Genomic DNA, 18,692 nt, shown 5'->3' with positions numbered 1-18,692 from the left:
TGCATACCTGAAAGCTGAGAGTCATTTTTAAAGGTTCTTATTTAAAAAAAAAAAAAAAAAAAAAAAAAAGGATGATGTTAACTAGACTTACTAGGGTGATCATTTCACAATATTGAGAAATATCAAATCATGACATACATGTCTGAAACTAATATTATATGTTAATTATACTTCAATTTCAAAGAGGACACTCATTTTTTTAAAAGTACCTTGATTGGGGTGACTTATGTTTTATATGTCTACACTTATGTCAGAACTTAATAAATTATACACTGTAAATATGTACACTTTATGGGATGTCCATTCTAATTCAGTAAAACTTCAAGACAAAAAAAAAAAAACCTAAATGGTGTCTTGAATAATTAGTCCCCTCTTCCCTTTTCCATAAATAAATTGCTACAGACAAACACTAAAAATGTAGATAACTTGAAAAAAGAAGAAACTTGAGTGAGCTGGGAAAACCACTTAAACTGAGCCTATGAAACCAACAACAAATGTCCTTTTCACGTGTGAAACAATCAATATTCGTCAAAATAAAAATCTAGATGGGAAAGCCCATTGTACCAGGAGGTTTCTGACCTAAATCTCATTCTCCGCCATCTCTTCCCCAACCAACTTCCAGCCACCAGTGATCATTTAAAAAGTCTAGACCTATATAATACTTTTGAAGGATTAAAGAATTTGGCACTCATATACATAAACGATACTTTTTTCCCCAAGGATCTGAGAGAGAGAACGCACGTGTGCGTTAACAGGAGAGGAAGAGAGAATCTCCAACAGACTCTGTGCTGAGTGGGGAGCCTGAGGCGGGGCTGGATCAAAGGACCATGACCCGAGCTGAAGGCAGAGGCTTCAACCCACAATGTTTAACATAAACATTTTTTTTTTTTTTTTTTAAGATTTATTTATTTATTTATTTGACAGAGAGAAATCACAAGTAGGCAGAGAGGCAGGCAGAGAGAGAGAGAGAGAGGAGGAAGCAGGCTCCCTGCTGAGCAGAGAGCCCGATGCGGGACTCGATCCCAGGACCCTGAGATCATGACCCGAGCCAAAGGCAGCGGCTTAACCACTGAGCCACCCAGGCGCCCTAACATAAACATTTTTAAGTTGGTTCTAGGCAGACACATGGTAATGATATTACACTATACAGAGCTCTGATCAGTCATGGCTTTCAAACACTCTCTCTCTTTTTTTTACTAAGAACATGTTAATGGAGGAAAAACTCTTGGGAGAATTGGTGAGTTTGCAACTTACGTCTCCAGCTGCGGCAGCCTGCGAGTTGGTGTAAATCCCAAAGGGTCCAGAATCTGAGTAACTGGCGTTAAAAGCGGAAACCTGAAATAGAACGAAATTTTACTGGATGTCATTTTACCAGGGAACACAGGGCCCAATTTCCCAAATAGACAAAAGCCTGGGACCTTCCCGGTACAAGCGAAAGAGATGAATTACGATTTCACGTAACCAGTTCTGGCAAGGGCCGCAGTGTTTTGGATGTGGGTTACTTCTTTCAAAACCATAATGGTTTTAACATTTTTCACTTAAATCTTTCTAAACCAGACTGCTCGCTTTACTTTTTTGCTGGTATTTTCTAACGTTCTTTGATGATTAAAGGTTAACGTCCACATTTATTTATTGTGATCACAGTATTATCACAGCGGCAGGATGGCTGAAGGGTACACACACTGTGGGCTTCAGTATCAGACAAGCCCGCTCTGTTCCCTCTGCTAGTGCTGAGGGCCCCCTTTTTTGCCAATTCACTTACACTTCTCCTACAGACGAAAGTCAAAGGGCTGGGGGAAAATGCTCAGCAGACGTTACCAGATATCCAAGGTAGCCGCAAGTTCAGCCTCAGGACTGGGTATTGCTGTCTGCAGTCTGAGCAGAGTGTTCCGCTCCCTGAGGACAACAAGAATGCTCAGTGTCGTGTTTCCCAGTGTTTATGTGGACGCTTTACACAAAGATCACCTAGGCTGTTTTTAAAAGTACAGACTTTCCAGTTCCTCTAACAGATTTACTCAATCAGATCCCCACAGATGCAATCTGGAAAGCCGCATTTCAAAAATAATTCCAGGTGATTCGTAGGCATGTGAAAGTTGGAGAACCACGGGCTTAGCCCATAGAAGGCGTAAGAAGAAATGTTCTTTCAGGATTTGAAGTTTAATGACCATTTTGAGACTATCCTATTCATATCTCAAATTTCCGGCCAAATGCTCAAGTAGGAATTTCCATTAAATGACATCACTGATCAGAACTGAACTGCAGCCACCCAAAAGCATCCTTAACATTCAGAGGTAAAGAGTAGTATGAAGAAAACAGCAGCATGAGCGAGGAAAGAGGAAACATAGAGGGAATTCAAAGAGCAGCAGCTAAATGTGATAAAGGACTAATTTAAGATAACGGTTTTCAAACAATGCTCCAGGGAACGCCAAGGTTCTACGGAGACAATTCCAAGGCATTTGGTGACAAGTAAACATTAAAAAATTTCTTTAAAAGGGAACATTTTTGGTTTAGCATTGCAGCTAGGAAACTGTAGGGGATGAAAAAGGTTCCTCTGCTTTAAAAAAAAAAAAAAAATTGTTTTTTTTGAGAACCATCATTTATGCGGTACCTGGGTGGCTCAGCGGGTTAAGCCTCTGCCTTCGGCTCAGGTCGTGATCCCAGGGTCCTGGGCTCAAGCCCCGTATCAAGGCTCTCTGCTTGCTAGGGAGCCTGCTTCCTCCTCTCTCTCTCTCTGCCTGCCTCTCTGCCTACTTGTGATCTCTGTCAAATAAATAAATAAAATGTTAAAAAAAAGCAAGACCATCGATAATCTCTGTCTGCAAGAGACTCATCTTAGACTCAAAGACACCTCCAGATTCAAAGTGAGGGGGTGGAAAACCATTTACCATGCTAACGGACCTCCAAAGAAAGCTAGGATAGCAATCCCTGTATCAGACCTATAGAGATGAACCCAAAGACCAATAATGGATGATGAAGGACACTATATCATAAAGGGTCTATCCAACAAGAAGATCTAACCATCGTAAATATTCATGCCCCTCACATGGGATCAGCCAATTATATAAGCCAGTTAATAACAAAATTAAAGAAACACACTGGTGATAATACAATAATCGCCAGGGACCTTAACACGCCCTCACTGCCAAGGACTGACTGTCTAAGCAGAAGATCAACAAGGAAACAAGGGCTCTGGATGACACACTGCACCGGATGGACTTCACAGATACAGTCAGAGCATTCCACCCTAAGGCAACAGAATACACAGTCTTCTCGAGTGCACGTGGAACATTCTCCAGAACAGAACACCTACTGGCACACAGATCAGGTCCCAACTGGTACCAAAAGACTGGGATCATTCCCTGCCTATTTTCAGACCACCATGATTGGAAACTGGAACTCAATCACAAGAGGAAAGTTGGAAAGAACTCAAATACACGGAGGCTAAAGAAGAATTTTAAACTTCAGGGAAACCAACGAAAATGAAAGCATAACTGTGCAAAATTCTGGGGATGCAACAAAGAGAGGGAAGTATCTAGTAATACAAGCCTTTCTCAAGAAACAAGATAGATCTCAGATACACAACCAAACCTGACACCTAAAGAAACTGGAGAAAGAACAGCCAATGAAGCCTACACTCAAGAGTAGAGCAGAAATCAATATAATAAAACCAAAAGGACAGGAGAACAGATCAATGACTAGGAGCTCGCTCCTTGAAAGAATTAGGAAGATCGATAATCCCCTGGACAGATTGATCAAAACAAAAAGAGCAAGGACCCAAATAAACAAAATCATGAATGAAAGAGGAGACGTCACAACCGCACCAAAGAAATACAAACAACCGTGAGGACGTATTACGAGCATCTATATGCCAACAAATTGGGCAATCCGGAAGAAACAGATGCATCCCTGAGATAGATACACGACCAAAACTGAACCAGGAAGAAATAGAAAACCTAAACAGACCCATAACCAGCCAAGAAACTGAAGCAGTAATCAAAAATCTCCCAACAAACCAAAGTCCAGGGCCAGAAGTCTTCCCAGGGGAAATTCTACCAACCAGCTACACGAGAATTAATACCCAATCTTCCGAAGCTGTTTCAAACACCAGAAATGGAAGGAGCCCTTCCAAACTCTTTCTATGAGGCCAGCATTACCTTGATCCCCAAACCAGACAGAGACCTCACCAAAAAGGAGAATTACAGAGCAATGTCCCTGATGAACGTGGATGCAAAAATTCTCCCGAAAATACTAGCTAATAGGATCCAACGGTACATGAAGACGATTCTTCACCACGACCAGTGGAATTTAATTCCTGGGATGCAAGGGTGGTTCGATGTCTGCAAATCAATCAATAGGGATAGACTACACAGACGAAGGAAAGGACAAGAACCATATGATCCTCTCAACAGAGGCAGAAAAAGCATAGGACAAACTACGGCATCCTTTCTTGATCAAAATTTCACAGTGTAGGGAGAATATGGGAATGGACCTCAATATCATAAAAGCCATCTATGAAACGCCCACAGTGAATACCATTCTCAATGGGGAAAAAGAGAGCCTTTCCCTTTTCCCCTAAGGTCAGGAACACAACAGGGATGTTCAGTATCACCACTGCTGTTCAACATAGCACTACAAGTCCTAGCCTCAGCAATCAGACAACAGACAACAGAAAGAATAAAAGGCAGGGGTGCCGGCAAGGCTCAGTTGGCTACGTGTCTGCCTTCAACTCAGGGTCCTGGGATCGAGTCCTGATGATGCTCTCTGCTCAGCAGGGAACCTGCTTCTCCCTCTCCCTCCGTCTGATGCTCTGCCTACTTGTGATTTCTCTATCAAATAAACAAATAAAATCTTTAAAAAAGTAAGAAAGAAAGAAAGAAAGAAAGAAAGAAAGAAAGGGCAAAGAGGACATGATACTCTATGTGGAAAACCCAAAAAAGACTCCACCCCAGAATTGCTAGAACTCATACAGGAATTCAGCAAAGTAGCAGGATATAAAATCAATGCCCAGAAATCAGTTGCATTTCTATACACTAACAAGGAGACAGAAAAAAGAGAAACTAAGGAGTCGATCCCATTTGCAATTGCACCCAAAACCACAAGATACCTAGGAATAAACCTAACCAAAGAGGTAAAGGATCTGTACTCCAAAAACGGCAGAACACTTATAGGAAAGAAACTGAGGAAGACACGAAGAAATGCAGAAATGTTCCACGCTCATGGACTGGAAGAACACATATTGTTAAAATGTCTATGCTACCTAGAGCAGTCTACCAATAGTCAACCCAATCCCTATCAAAATACCAGCAACTTTTTTTTTTTTTTCACAGAGATAGAACAAATAATCCCCAAACTTGTCTGGAACCAGAAAAGACCCCAGACAGCCAAAGGAGTGTTGAAAAAGAACACCAAAGCTGGTGGCATCCCAATCCCAATCTTAAGCTCTACTGCAAAGCTGTAATCATTCAGAGAGTACTGGCACAAAAACAGACAAATGGATCAATGAAACAGAATAGAGAATCTGGAAATACACCCTCAACTCTATGGTCAACTAACCTTTGACCAAGCAGGAGAGAATATCCAATGGAAAAAAGACAGTCTCTTCAACAAATGGTACTGGGAATATTGGACAGCGGCACGCAGAAGAATGAAACTACACTATTGCCTTACACCATACACAAAAATGGACTCAAAGTGGACGAAAGACCTACACCTGAGACAGGAATCCATCAAAATTGTAGAGAACACAGGCAGCAAGTTCCGTGACCTCAGCTGCAGCAACGTCTTGTCAGACACGTCTCCAAAGCCAAGGGTTAACTAAAGGCAAAAAAATGAACTACCGGGACTTCATCCAGATAGAAAGATTTTTGCACAGCATAGGGAACAGTCGACAAAACCAAGAGACAACTGGCAGGATGGAAGAAGGTACTTGCAAAAGACGCGTCAGATAAAGGGACAGTATCCACAATCTAGAGAGAGCTTCCCAAACTCAACACCCAAAGAATCATCTGATCAAGAAATAGGCAGAAGACACGGACAGACGTTTCTGCAAAGACGACATTCAAATGGCCAACAGACACATGAAAAAATGCTCCGGATCACTGGGCGTCAGGGAAATACAAAGCCAAACCACAAAGAGAGACCATTGCACAATGGTCAGAAAGGCTAATATGTATGCATGCACCAATCTATAGGACACCAGCATAAATATATACAAGATTTCTATTCTATGTTAAGTTCCCTAGATAGGGGAAGGCAGGGGAAGGCTCAGGGGCAGTGCCCCAGGGCGATGAGGGGCGGGGCCGGGGCCAGGGCCCCAAGGGCGGCAAGGACTCGCGCAGGGTGGGGGTGGGGGGTCTCCGAGGGCCGACTCACCAAAGGGCTGCTCTGAGACTCCGGCACCGGTCCGGACCCGGGCTCCAGTGTGTGCCGTGGCCCAGTCCCGGGCCAGGACCCCCTGTGCCTGCTGTGTGGTGGCGGCAGGGGACGGGAGCACGCCGCCACCGAGAGAGCCGCCAGCCCAGCCCTCCTGTTGGGAGCCCAGGCCCCAGCCGGCGCAGTCGCAGCGGCGGGAGGGAACGGGCGCGTTCCCCGGCCAGGCTCTGGTTGGCCAGCTGCGGCTTCACCATGGCGACGGCAGGGGGCAGCGGGGCTCCGGCGGGGCAGCTGCAGAAGCGATTCCTAAACCGGTGCACTAGCGCCAGGCCCGGCTGACTCAGGCCTCTGCCGCCCCACACCTGGGCCACTCTGTGCAGAGCGGAGGACCCGCCCACCGGGCACCGGGCACCTCCACCGTCCGGCGCAACCCCACGCCTGGTCTAGGCGCACAGCCTCGGGAGGCCACAGAGGCACGGCGCAGGCGGCGGCCCGGCCCGGGAACCGCCAAACCAAGGTGCGGGCGGAGCTGTTCCTGCAGGGCTGACGGGGCAAGGAGGGGCAGGACCCTCTGGAGTCTCTGGAGGCTGGCAATACCCAAAGGCTCCGTGAGGCCCGTCGTCTGCGCTGGTGTAGACATCCCTGAAATGCACCACGGGTCCCCTCTCCTCGCTGGACGGATGCGTCTGACTGCACTTTCCACCTCAATGAAAGAGATGCTACTGCGTGGAAAGCTCATGCCGCCGCACTTTGTGTACTGCGACCCCACTTAGGGGGACGTCCAGGGCCAGGTGTATTTTCTGGCGGCAGGCACCTGGGTGCAGTCAGGCAGGAGCATGCACGAGGGGCCGCCCCAGGACAGCCAGCCAAGCAGGGGAAGGAGGGCAAGGGCCCAAGCCTGGTGTGGGGAGCTGCCGCGATGAGGGGCCCCAGGGTCTTGGCTGTTCGGAACTACCTGACCGGCCGCGGCTGCGGAGGCGGCTTGCGGGGCGCGGGAGCGCGCGCGAGGTGGGGGGGCGCGGGAGCGCGCGCGCGAGGTGCTGCTTGGAAACAATGGCGGTTGGCTTTTGATTCTTAGCCTGGCGCACGCAGGGGTTCTGTGACACTTGGCGGGGTAGTCCGGCTGGACTGGACGCTTTCTCACCGCGGACCAGGGCAGTTGTATGACCGCCAGATGTTCTCCTGGGCTGGTGGGCTGGGCTGTGGCCTAGGCCATACCCTAGGGGCCGTGGACAGCAGCCACACCTCTTTGACCAGGGACATCTCTGATATTCACAGACATGTGCTGGGGAAAGGGACCTTCCCTGGGGACGCCATGGATGTGGCTGATGTCATCTCATCCCAGACACAGATCAATAGACGCCTCCCTGAGGCAGAAACGCTGGAGGCTGAAGTGACTCACTGGAAGATGTTGTGCCCGTGTTCCACCCAGGGACCAAATACCATCGACCCAGAAACAGTGTGGAAACTGAAGAGCCACATCAGGGACCTACAGCAGAAGCAGATGCGGGAAATGGACAAACATCAGCTGGAAGTGGCCGTGTTGCAAAACACCCACCGGCAGAAGCTGGCCGACCTCACTGACCGGCACCGCAAACAACTGATGGACTACCAGCGACAGGTGCAAGACCTGCAAAACCGAGATGCTGCCGGGAACGTGAACCGTGACCTTCTGGAGGAGAGGGAAATGGATCTCAGAAGGCTGAAGCAGCAGCTTACACAAATGCAGCGGCTCAACGACAGTCTGAACAACCTTGCTTCCGACCTCCGAGCAGAAAAGGAGAAGTTGGTTCGTCAGCTCCAAGACGCAACCCATCAGCTGGAGGAATCCGTTCTGCGCAACAACGAGGATTCCCTAAAGAACAACATCGCCGTGAGGGCTTTAAAGATAGAGAAAGGACGGTTAGTGGCCAAACTGTGTCGGGCCGAAAAGAAGCTTTTCCAACACAAGACGGAACAAAGCCTCAGAGAATGGTCACCCGCAGACAATGGCCATTCCGTTAAACTCGGTCAGGAGAAAGACCTGGAGATACTACACCTCCAAGAGAGGATCGAGCAGATGGACGCCGAGCACCAGGAAACGAAGGAACTGCTGTCCTTTGCTTTGGAGGAGCAGAACCAACTGACAGAATGCCTCAGGGAGCAAGAGGAGTACATCAAGGAACTCCGAGAGAGGCCAGAGCTTCAGGAGGAACTCGGCCAGTCGACCGAAACCTTCAGAAGCCATGACGTCTTACCCGCATCCGTGGAGGACAAAGACGTGCGTCTCCCATCCACGACCGACCAACACCCTCCCGTGGACCAAGACCCGGAGCGCCTCACACAACAGAGTCGCGCTGTCCCTCTGGTTGACCCGAAAGTCCTAGAGGAGATTGAAGAACTCGAGTGTGAGGTCTTTCAGCTCAACAGGTTAAAAGATGATCTCGAGGAGGAGATACAAGAACAACAGAAGATCATTCACAACCAGCAGCAGGGGAAGAGAGCACTGCTTCAGTCCTTACAGGAGCAGAAGGAGAAGGTGGACCGTCTTCAACACCGGCAGGAGGAGATGAACACCGAACGCGCTCAGCTCCTCGCAGCCAAAGACGAGATGATTCGGAATCTGCAAGTCACGCTGGAAGAGCTGAGAGCCCAGTTGCCCGGCAAAAGCCCGCACATTCCGAGAGAACCCTGTGAGGACGAGGAGGTGCGAGCAAGCCAGCCTCTCCCCAGGGAGAACGCAAGTGAAGAGCGTGATCCATCTCAAGCTGAAATTCAAAGGTTAGTCCAAGGGATCCAAGAACAGGACCCGGAGGCGAAGCTTCTCACTGAAGAGAACGTCCGGCTGACCGCGCAAGTGGATCGGCTCTCCAGAGAGGAGATCGGGAAACTCACTCGGATCATCCAGCAAAAGGATGTGGAGATTCAGGGTCTTTCCAGCAGAATCTCGGAGGCTTCTCACAGCCAGAACAGGCACGTGGAACAGCTTCAGCAGCAGTTGCAAGAGTGTGCTTTGAAAAGCCAACAGATCTTGGCCATCCTGAACGAGAAGATGAGGGAGAAGAGCCATCTGGAAAGGGACTATCACGAAATGACCCATCGACTTGCTGCCAAGGAAGCGGACCTCCAGAGGGCGCAAGAGGAAAACCAAAAACTGTCCACCAGAGTGGAAAGCAGCGGCCAGGAGGTGTGTACAGAAAGGATTCGGGACTTGTCACACGTGATTCGAGAAAAAGACCTGGAGGTGGCTGCGTTGAGTCAGCTATGCCAGACCTTCCTGAGGATCCTGCAAACACCCAGCCCTGGTCATGGGGTTCGAGGAGGTCGAATCCATCAGTTCCAGCAGCTTCTCCAGGAACGGGACACGTTAACACAGCGAGTGAAGATCCTGGAGGAGTGGAAAGAGCAGGTGCTGACCACCGTCCAAAATCTGAAGCGGGAGTCCCCCCAGCTTCAGACACATCTGCGACAACTGCAGGCGTGGGCGTGCCCCAACAGCGAGAACGTTCTGAAACCGCAGGCAGCCTCTCTGGACCAGATCCCAACTTACCAGGGACATGAAATAAACTTCCACGAGCTAGAGAAGGAACTGGCCCAACTGCAGCTCCGCATCGGGGAGCTCTGCAATGCCAAGGACCTCCTTTTAGGGAACCTTGGTGTGATTTTCCTCCAGACCTCCAGCGACTCCCGGAAGGCCGTGAAATCTGACCCCGTGAGTGAGGCCTCTCAGGTGATCGGAGAGGAGGTAGAAGAGCTCCGAAAACCAGGGCGAGGAAAAGAGACAAGGATCCGAACCCTCCGGGAAGATCAGCAGAGATGGATTGCTTCGGGGGCCGCCACGGGGGAAGGAGAAGGCAAAGCACGGGAACACAGCGGTGCCGATTCCCACACGGAACGGCCGACGGAGAAACCGGCCCTTCTGCGAAACTGCCTTCGGGCTCAGGAGCTCCGAACCCAAGCGAAAAGTGAGGAGCTGCTTTCCTTACAGGAGAAGCTCTGTGGCCAGCTGAGTGAGAACGAGCTGCTGAGGCAGGCGGTCACCAATCTGAAGGAGAGGGTGGCAGACTTCGAAGTGGACGTGTGTCGCCTGAGAGAGGAAAACGCCAAGATCGTGGAACGATCTAGAGAACAGGACATGGAGAATCGGGCGTTGCAAGAGACCAATCGGCTGCTGTCAGTGACGCAGAGAGAGGAGGCATCCCAGCATGCTGCGATGAGAGAGAAGGCCCTGGCCTTGGAGCAACTGCTGCGAGAGAAAGAGGAGGGCGAGACCGGGGAACTGAACCGGCTCGCCGCCGCCGTTCGCTCCACGCAGGAAAAGGCAGCTGCGTGTCAGCGGGAGAGAGATGACGTCGTGTTGGCACTGACACAGAAAGAAACGGAAGCCCGCGCCCTCCAGAAGGAGGTTCACCAGCTACGAGAGAGAGAGCTGCGCCTCACCCAGGAGCTGGAGAGAGGGCGGCAGCTCGCTGCAGAAGCCCAAGATTCTCGTCGCCGGGAAGCTTTGGCCTCGGAGGACCGAGTGGCTCAGCTGAGAGAGGAAGTGACGGTCTTGCAGGGAAAACTCGTTTGGTCTTCCGCTGCCATGCAAAAGGCCAGCCACGGAGCCAGGCTGCAGGTAGCGTCGCTGCGGGAGCAGCTGCACGTGGTCACCCAGCAGAAGGAGGAAGCTGTGCTCCGGCTTGCCGCCTCCCAGGAAGAGGGAAGGCGCTGTGATCAGACCCTAGCGAGCCTGAAGCTGGAACTGGCCGAATGGATGGAAAAGGCAGACGCCCTAGAAGGAAACCTGAAGTCCTTACAGGGACGTTTGCATCAAACCAATGCCGACTTGGAGGAGAAGGAGGACCGACTCCAAGAGTTCAAGAAACAGAACGAGGTCCAGCAGGAAATCCTGGAGGACACACAGAGGAGACTGATGACCTTAGTCAGTCAGTCCGAAGGAATGGCGGACAAAGCCCTCCTAAGGAGACTCTTCGTGGGAGCTCTCCAGGCAGCGGATGCGGAGCGGCAGGAAGCGTTGAGCTTGATGGCAAGCACGCTGGGGATCCGAGAAGACCAGCTGCGGCAGCTGCGCAGCCGGGAGCCCGCGGGTGTGCCCAGCGGGGGGACTGGGGGGCCTGGATCCAGAAGCGCCCCCAACACCCCTGCGAAACCAAATCACCAAGCTGTGGCCCAGCGTTCCTTTTCAGACCTTTTTGTCCAGTTTCTAGAAGCGGAATCTCATTCAGCTTTTCCACCGCCAAAACCCTCTGCTCGTGTCGTGAAGCCCCCAGATTCAGGAGGAAGGGGAAAGCCGCCTAAGAAACAAGGCCCATCACGACGGAACGCTACCCTGGCATCCACACCCGGAAAAAAGGACGTCAAGCCCCGCACCACAGCTGTGTCTCTTATTAATCCACCTGGACCGCAAATGGATGGATCGGAGCACCTTCTTCTAAATGCTGTCACTGACGCTTTACCCGTGTACACGCCGCATATACTATCACCTGCCCAGAAGGTTGGAAAGGCGGCCAAAGACCTCTCAAAGAAATAGACGATTGTGAGCCAGAGTGACACCACGCTTTGAACATCCCAAGTCACTCTGCGTGTCTACCTTATCTCCTAATGTTCTTTTTCAAAATGCCAAATGTTTCACGGTTTTGCTTTCAGCTGAAGAAACAGCTTTCTTTTATGACTTAACAAAAAAGGGGTCTCTCAATGACTGCAGAAGTATTCGCCAAAGTGAAAACACCGGTGACTTCCTTTTTATGTGTTAAGATCTTATTTATCGTTTCGACAGAAATTGAGGGCACACGTACAGGGGGAGCACCAGAGGGAGAGACAGAAGCAGGCTCTCCCCGGAGCAGGGATCCTGACCTGTGACCGGATCCTAGGACCCCCGGATCATGACATGAGCCAAAGACAGTTAACAGACTGAGCCACCCAGATGCCACAGCAGTGGTGACGTTCGTAGGACAGTCGACACTGATGGCCTTGGAAGCTGTGGTCTGTAATGCTGGAAGGTTTACACAAGGGCCAAGCGTCTACGGATACCTTATGCAGAGAACACATCAACTTGTTTCAGTGTTCCAAATGTATCAGATACACGACCACACAATCCTTGTATGGGAAACCAGGTGACTAGCACAAAAGTACACGATGAAGAGGACGTTTAAAAAAAAAAAAAAAAAAAAAAAAAGTTTGCTTTTCCCAGGTAAGTCTCATTTCTCTTAATTTTTTATCTTCTAATTTTTAAAAATCATTTCCTTTTCTGTTGTCTGCAAAAGCACGCTATGGCTAACCTGATTTCTCTCGGGCCTTATGTAGGTTGGCCTGCTTAGGAGTATACTACTTATTCTCTGACTTGCTTCCCACCCCCAACCCCGCCAAATCACTCTGCCTTAGAGACCATTTTTGAAATGGGAATGAATTCCATCTTATTCTTAAATGGAAAACCCAGCGGCTTACGGTTCTGCCCTAAGTTCTAGAAGTAGCTCCTCTTGATCATCCTTTAAGCGGTTTGTAACTGGAAGGTCCATGGTCGACTCCCTTGTTCATTTCTTCAGAAGCCCCTTCAAATCTTCATTTGCTGGATCATGGCGCAGGCTGTCAGGGAACTGGAGCTTACTTGGGAAGAAACTGTGCCTGGTCCCCGTGCTAAGGAGGGCTTGTTGGCCAGGGGATCCGATCTGGGGGAGCAGAGTGGGAAGGGAACTTGGGGTGAGGCCATCCGAGGCCCTCCAAAGTTACCGGATGCCAAGACAACACTTCCTATTGAACCTTCACCTCAGGCTTTCCATCAGAACGGACTCTGATATATGGACATCCATTTCCTGCTGAGACTCTTAAGGCGTAGGACAGGTGCTTCTCTAGGATGTGAAGCTGTCATGTGACCAGGAGGGAGACGTGGTCATCAAATCCAAAATGTAGTAACTTCCATTGATGTTCACGCAGTTGATCCCAAGGGAATCGCTGGGTGGCCAAGGGGTAGAAGGAAGAGCGGACGTCCTCCGGCACCATGGAATCTGGCAATGCACTGTGGACAGAAGCCCCCACCTCCACCTGCAGGTAGGATATGCAGACTTGGGCTTCAGCCTGGAGCGGGAAGGCCTTGGGAACTATATTCAGCTGGTGGTGGTGGTGGTGGTGGTGGGCGGGGGGGGGGGTCCGGTCCCATGACCCAGAGAAGAATGGACAGCTGGAGAGGAAGGCTCAGAGTCTGTGAGAGATGCTGTTTCCAGGAGAGCCCAGTGCATGGCCAGCAACTGCTGCTCTCATGGTCTCTCACCAGGGCCGAGGAGGGCCGTTTCTTGCATTGGGAGCCCATGGACGATTGACAGATAGCATGGACAGAGAGTCCAGGGACTCCAGGAAGCAGGAGAGGAGGCTGCTACAGCCTTTTGACCTGGGCACGAACAGCTGGTTTTTTCCTCAAGCTTTTTGTTTTTGTAGTTGAGAGAGCGCCCTGGCTGGAAAAGGGGGTGAAAGGGAGAGGGAGAAGCGGGCTCCCCGCCGAGCAGGGAACCCCCTGCCAGGCTCCATCTCAGGATCCCGAGATCAGGACCTGAGACAAAGGCAGACGCTTCACCAACTGAGCCACCCAGTCACCCCCAACAGGTCAATTTTGCTTGCACAGATCCGAGAGCCTTCTGTTGAGGGGAGACCCTCCCCCCTCTGCGTGGGCTCGTTAACAAGGAACAGCTGAAATGGGTTTCTGTAAAACCGATAAACAAGGAATATGTTGCCTCCAGTACCCAAAAAGTACGGAAAGATGGTGGACTTGTATGTCCTTTTTTCTTTGTAAGGATTTTACTTAGGGACTTGACAGATCACGAGAGAGAGAAAGACACACAGACAGAGAGGACAAAGGGCTGGTAGGGGCAGAGGGAGAGGGAGAAGCAGGCTTCCTGCTGACCAGGGAGCCTGATGCAAGGCTTGTTGCCAGGACCCTGAGATCAGGATCTGGGCCCAAGGCAGACCCTTGACTGACAGACAGAGCCACCCCTGCAGGTCCTTAACGAGTGTGCCCAACAAATATCCTCACAGTAGGATCTCCTGGATGTGATGTCCCATCTGTATTCCCGGAGAAAGACGAATGCGCTAAGATCCTGCCCACAAAGTTTGCCTGTTTTAGAGCAGAGCGGTTTGGGTGCCCCGCGCGTAACAAGGTAAATCCTGTCTCCTTCAAGGTCAAGGCACATGCGATCGAGAGGCACTGAACAGAACATACTGGCCAAATGTATTAGAGCAAAATATTCACCCTCGTTAAATCTGTGGGGCTCCCTCATGGCTTTTTCAACGACTTAACCTCAAAGAGAAAGCAAGAGCAAAAGCTAGCAAAGGAGCCGGGGCCCGGGGTGGTGGCAGGGACAGAAAGGCAGAGGCGGAGAAAATCCCAAGCGGACTCCACCCTGAGCACACAGCCCGACATGGGACCCTAGCCCATGACCCTGAGAGCCTGACCTGAGCCAAAAGCTCAACCCACTGAGCCCCCCAGGTGTCTCCGGTGTTTTCAGGGTACAGGGGTTTATTTTATCAGGGACGGTAAGACAAGCAGATACACAAGGAACTCTCACAACGCAAGAAGCGTTCATCGACTCCCTGATCCCAGGAGAGAGGAGGTCCTGAGAGCCATGGAGGGCCACCCAGGGAAGCACCAGGGGCGGTCAGGAGAAAGAGGGAGTGAAGGGACAGACGACACGGGCAAGACCCTTTACTGTGGTTTCCATGGCAAGGGGCAGGTGAATCCGGCTAAGCACATTTAAGACTGCCTAGTCGGTGTCATGTCAGTGGGTTCCGGGACACAGTGGTGTCTGTCTGGAGTCGTCTGTCCCTGCCCCTGGGGTGATCAGGGCAGGGGATAGTGGCCCAGAGTGAGAGTTTCTTACAAGAGGTGGTTGGGGGTAAAGGCTCCAAATTGGTTGCTTTACACGTGAAAGCTCTGCCTGTAGGCAAGCTGCGGACCATCTCTAGGAATTAAGTAAGCCTGCCAGGGAAAGTCCCTCCAAAGTCAGCAAGGCCCGAGATGTCAAAGCAGGAAAGACAGAAGGCAGAATCTATGGTTCTTATACTCGCTATAAACAGAACGTGCATTAAGTCCGTGAAGGTTAGCCAACCGGTGCATCTTGGCAACAGTACACTTCATTCAGAACCTACGCTGTAGAGGCACAGGAGGCAATCGGCCTCCTTGGAATTTTGCCAATTAAATTATTTTAGTGAATTTATGATTTCCTTTTTACTTTTTATTGGTTAGAGATTTGATGTATTCATTTAAGAGAGCGAGAGAGCGAGAGAGCGAGCAAGCAAGTGGGACAGAGCAGGACCCCGGGGGAGCAGCAGGGAGAGGCAGAGGGAGAAGCAGACTGACTCCTTGCCCAGCAGGGAGCTTGACATGGGGCTCTATTCCAGGATCCCGGGATCAAGACCTGAACTGAGGTCAGGTGATTAACCATGTGAGCCACCCGGGTGCCCTTGTAAATGTTGGATCTACAACCGGGTCAAATTCTGAACCTACGATGAATTAGTTCGTGGGGGCCCCGGGGGGGGGGGTCCCCCTACCTCCTGTATTCAGTTTTCTCTCTCCCACTCCTCCTTTGCTCGGGTTTGTGTCTTCCTGGATATACTGGGGGTGGGGTGGGGGGGTGTCTTTTGCCCTGCTCCTCGTTCTCGGTTTTTTCTTCCAGAGAGTCTCAAATCAGCATCATCAGCCTTGGGGCTAATGTCGCGGCGAGGGTTGTATGGTCGCACGCCTCCTGGCGGAAGTCAAGGTGGGACCGGATCCCCTCAGTGTGCCATTCTTACATTTCCCTGCGTCGCGGCCTCCCTCCTCCGTTGCACCCACAACACAGAGGGTCACCCCCGGGGCTGTGCTTGGGGTGTGCTTTCCCCCATAGGATCCGGACGTCCGCATCCATCACTGGCCCAACACCCAGTCCCTGGAACTGAGGCACACCAGTCAAGCATGTCCTGCGGTTGCCAACCTCAGGGGGGAGCCCTGGAGACCAATACAGGCCACATGCAGGTCACATGGGTGACGCCTCCCCCCAAGATACAGTCCATTCTCCTTCATTCTCACCTCGTTGGCAAGGAGGGGACCTTAGTTTGGAAATGGATGGCGACCTCCGTGTGAGATAACAGAACACGGGCCAACACACAAGCTGGCCGGCGATGGCCAGTTCCCTCCCGGATCGTGACTGTCCCCTCTGAAGCCAGTTAGTTAGCGAAGGAGCAGGTCAAGCTGACCCCCGCGTCCTCAGTTAACATACGGACACCGTGCCTGGGATGCTGCCGCTTGTTTTAATCACCATCTCCTCAGGTCCCCGATGAGAGAGACATTCCTGCTCCAGACTTGTGGGATGCCCTGACACCCGACACGGGTGACTGACCAACGGTTTACTCGTCACATACCCTCACGCTTCAGGGGAGGAGGATACCACACACCGTGCAGGACGACACAGACGTCGCGCTTGAGAACAGAGAGAACCGGCAGCAGGGCCTTCGAAGGCAAGACTCGCTTCTTGAAACAAGAGGGTGTGGCAAGTCCTGGTTCCCATGGGAGGGGGTGAGTGGCTGGCCTGAAGAATTCAGTGGGCTTCTAGGGAACCGAACGCTGCTCCCCCAAAACCAACAGGCACTATGGCTAGTCCCTAGGATGAGAAGGGTGTTTGGGGAAGAGACCTCCCCTGTGAGGGAAGAGGGAGAGGAGAACGTGCAGGATGCCATTCGGGTCCCTCCTTGATCTTCCGCGTGTCAACACAGCCCCTGACACGGAATCTTCATTGCAGGCCTTATGCCCCAAGAGGGTACGACAAATGCTTCTAGAACTAACAACGGAACGTCCCAGAGAAACAGTATACGGGCTAAACACAGAAAGGTAAGCTGTATTCCTCTATGCCGGCAACGAATATGGAGGCTCCACAATCCAACACACCTTCGCAAAGAAACTACTTCGTACAAAGAAACTACTTCGGGATAAATCTAACAGTGCCTGTCCAGGCATCCCATGCTGAAAGCTATTTAGCACTGATACAGGAAGTCCAAGATAGAAATAAATGGAAGAGATACACCACGTTCGTGATCTGGAAGACTAGGCATCGTCACGATGTCAATTCTCCCCAGACTGATAGAGAGACGTAACGCCATGTCTATCAAAATCCTGTCAGCTTCGTGTGTTTTCGTAGAGATAGACAAAAATATTCTAAAATCTATGTGGAAGGACAAAGGAATCCGAGTAGTTTCAAAACCGGTTTTGAAAAGAAGAGTAATTTGGGAACGCAGTCTTTAGAGTGTCAGAGCTTAGTAGTAGTTGTAACAAGGAAGCCCGTGTTGGTATTGGCAGGACGACAGTCCCACAGAACAAAGACTCCAGAAACAGTCCCCACAAGTATGCCCATCTGAGTTTTGAAAAGGGTGCTGAGGCAATTCCATTCCAGACAGCTCGGTTTGGTGCCGACCACAGCCATCTAGAGCTTGTGAGGAGCTCAGAGAGGCCACCCTCAGAACACAGCAGCAGCAGAGGGGGAGGATGGTGGTGTGACCGAGCTCCTGCCAGGTGGGAATGGGAGAGAGACTGTGTGCCCAGGGTTGTGTGGGTGGGCGGGGCCCAAAGACCTATCCGGCGGGCGATGCCTTCCGAAGGCCGGGGGAGCAGGGAAACTGTCCATTCAGCGTGGGGGCCCGGCACCCAGGAGCGGGAAGGTGGTTAGGATAGCTGACGGGCGGGGCACTGAGACACTTGAGCGGAGTCTGAGCAAAAGCACCTCCCGTTTTCCAGGCTTCTGTGAGGCTTGCTGCTTGTCTGGCGTCTCAAGACCCCACAACCTTGTCCCGGTGGGCGTAGCACCTCACAACCTCCAGACCCACGGACACTGGTCTGAGGACAGACACCCCTTTCCAGCTCCTGTACTTCGTCCTCAAGGTCGGCGCGGAGGACCAAGAAGTGAGCAGCCCTTGGGAAGATGCTCCTCTGCACGGAGGTACCTGTAGGGCATGATGTCAGGGCCCCGTGTCTCCGGGGGGGCTGGGGCCTCGCTGGGAGGCGGGCCTGTGTCTCAGGAGTACACCGGTTTGCCAAAAGGTAGCCGTCAGCTTGTGTGCCCCTCCTTTCGCAGCTGAGAGGAGCCCAGAACGGGGCCTCGTTGATGGAGCTGCTAACTATGTGGGGGGCCTGGAGACAGAGCGAGCGGAAATGCGGCCGAACCGGGCAGATGAGGTTTCAGCCTTGCTGGGGCTCAAGTCTCGCTAGAAGAGACCGACTTGAAGCCCGTAAGTGGAGTGTTGATGGGAGAGGAGTTCCGTTCTCCTCCTCGAGTAGGTTACGTTCCACGAGGGGTTGTCAGGATCCCCACCGTGCACCTGAGATC

General features: G+C 51.3%; 2 long non-coding RNA genes and 1 pseudogene across 3 annotated transcripts; 2 read left to right on the top strand and 1 right to left on the bottom strand.

Moving 5' to 3' along the window:
- Positions 1-1,119: 1,119 nt before the first annotated feature.
- LOC309854976 lies at positions 1,120-2,647 on the bottom strand. The gene is made up of 3 exons (XR_014306515.1): positions 2,609-2,647; positions 1,763-1,896; positions 1,120-1,335 (listed from the first exon to the last, which is right to left on the bottom strand). It is a non-coding gene; the product is annotated as an uncharacterized lncRNA (long non-coding RNA).
- A 5,238-nt stretch (positions 2,648-7,885) lies between these two features.
- LOC309854264 (thyroid receptor-interacting protein 11 pseudogene) lies at positions 7,886-11,884 on the top strand (annotated as a pseudogene). Its single transcript has one exon. The product of its transcript is annotated as a thyroid receptor-interacting protein 11 pseudogene (transcript).
- Positions 11,885-17,161: 5,277 nt separating this feature from the next.
- LOC309854518 lies at positions 17,162-18,528 on the top strand. Its single transcript, XR_014306278.1, has 3 exons — positions 17,162-17,203; positions 17,763-17,881; positions 18,104-18,528. It is a non-coding gene; the product is annotated as an uncharacterized lncRNA (long non-coding RNA).
- The last annotated feature ends 164 nt before the right edge of the window (positions 18,529-18,692 follow it).

Source organism: Mustela nivalis, assembly GCF_964662115.1.
Source record: "Mustela nivalis genome assembly, chromosome: 19".
In the NCBI taxonomy this organism is placed as follows: Eukaryota; Metazoa; Chordata; class Mammalia; order Carnivora; family Mustelidae; genus Mustela; species Mustela nivalis.
The sequence above is the reverse complement of the archived record's forward strand: the minus strand, read 5'-3'. Positions and strand labels throughout refer to the sequence as shown.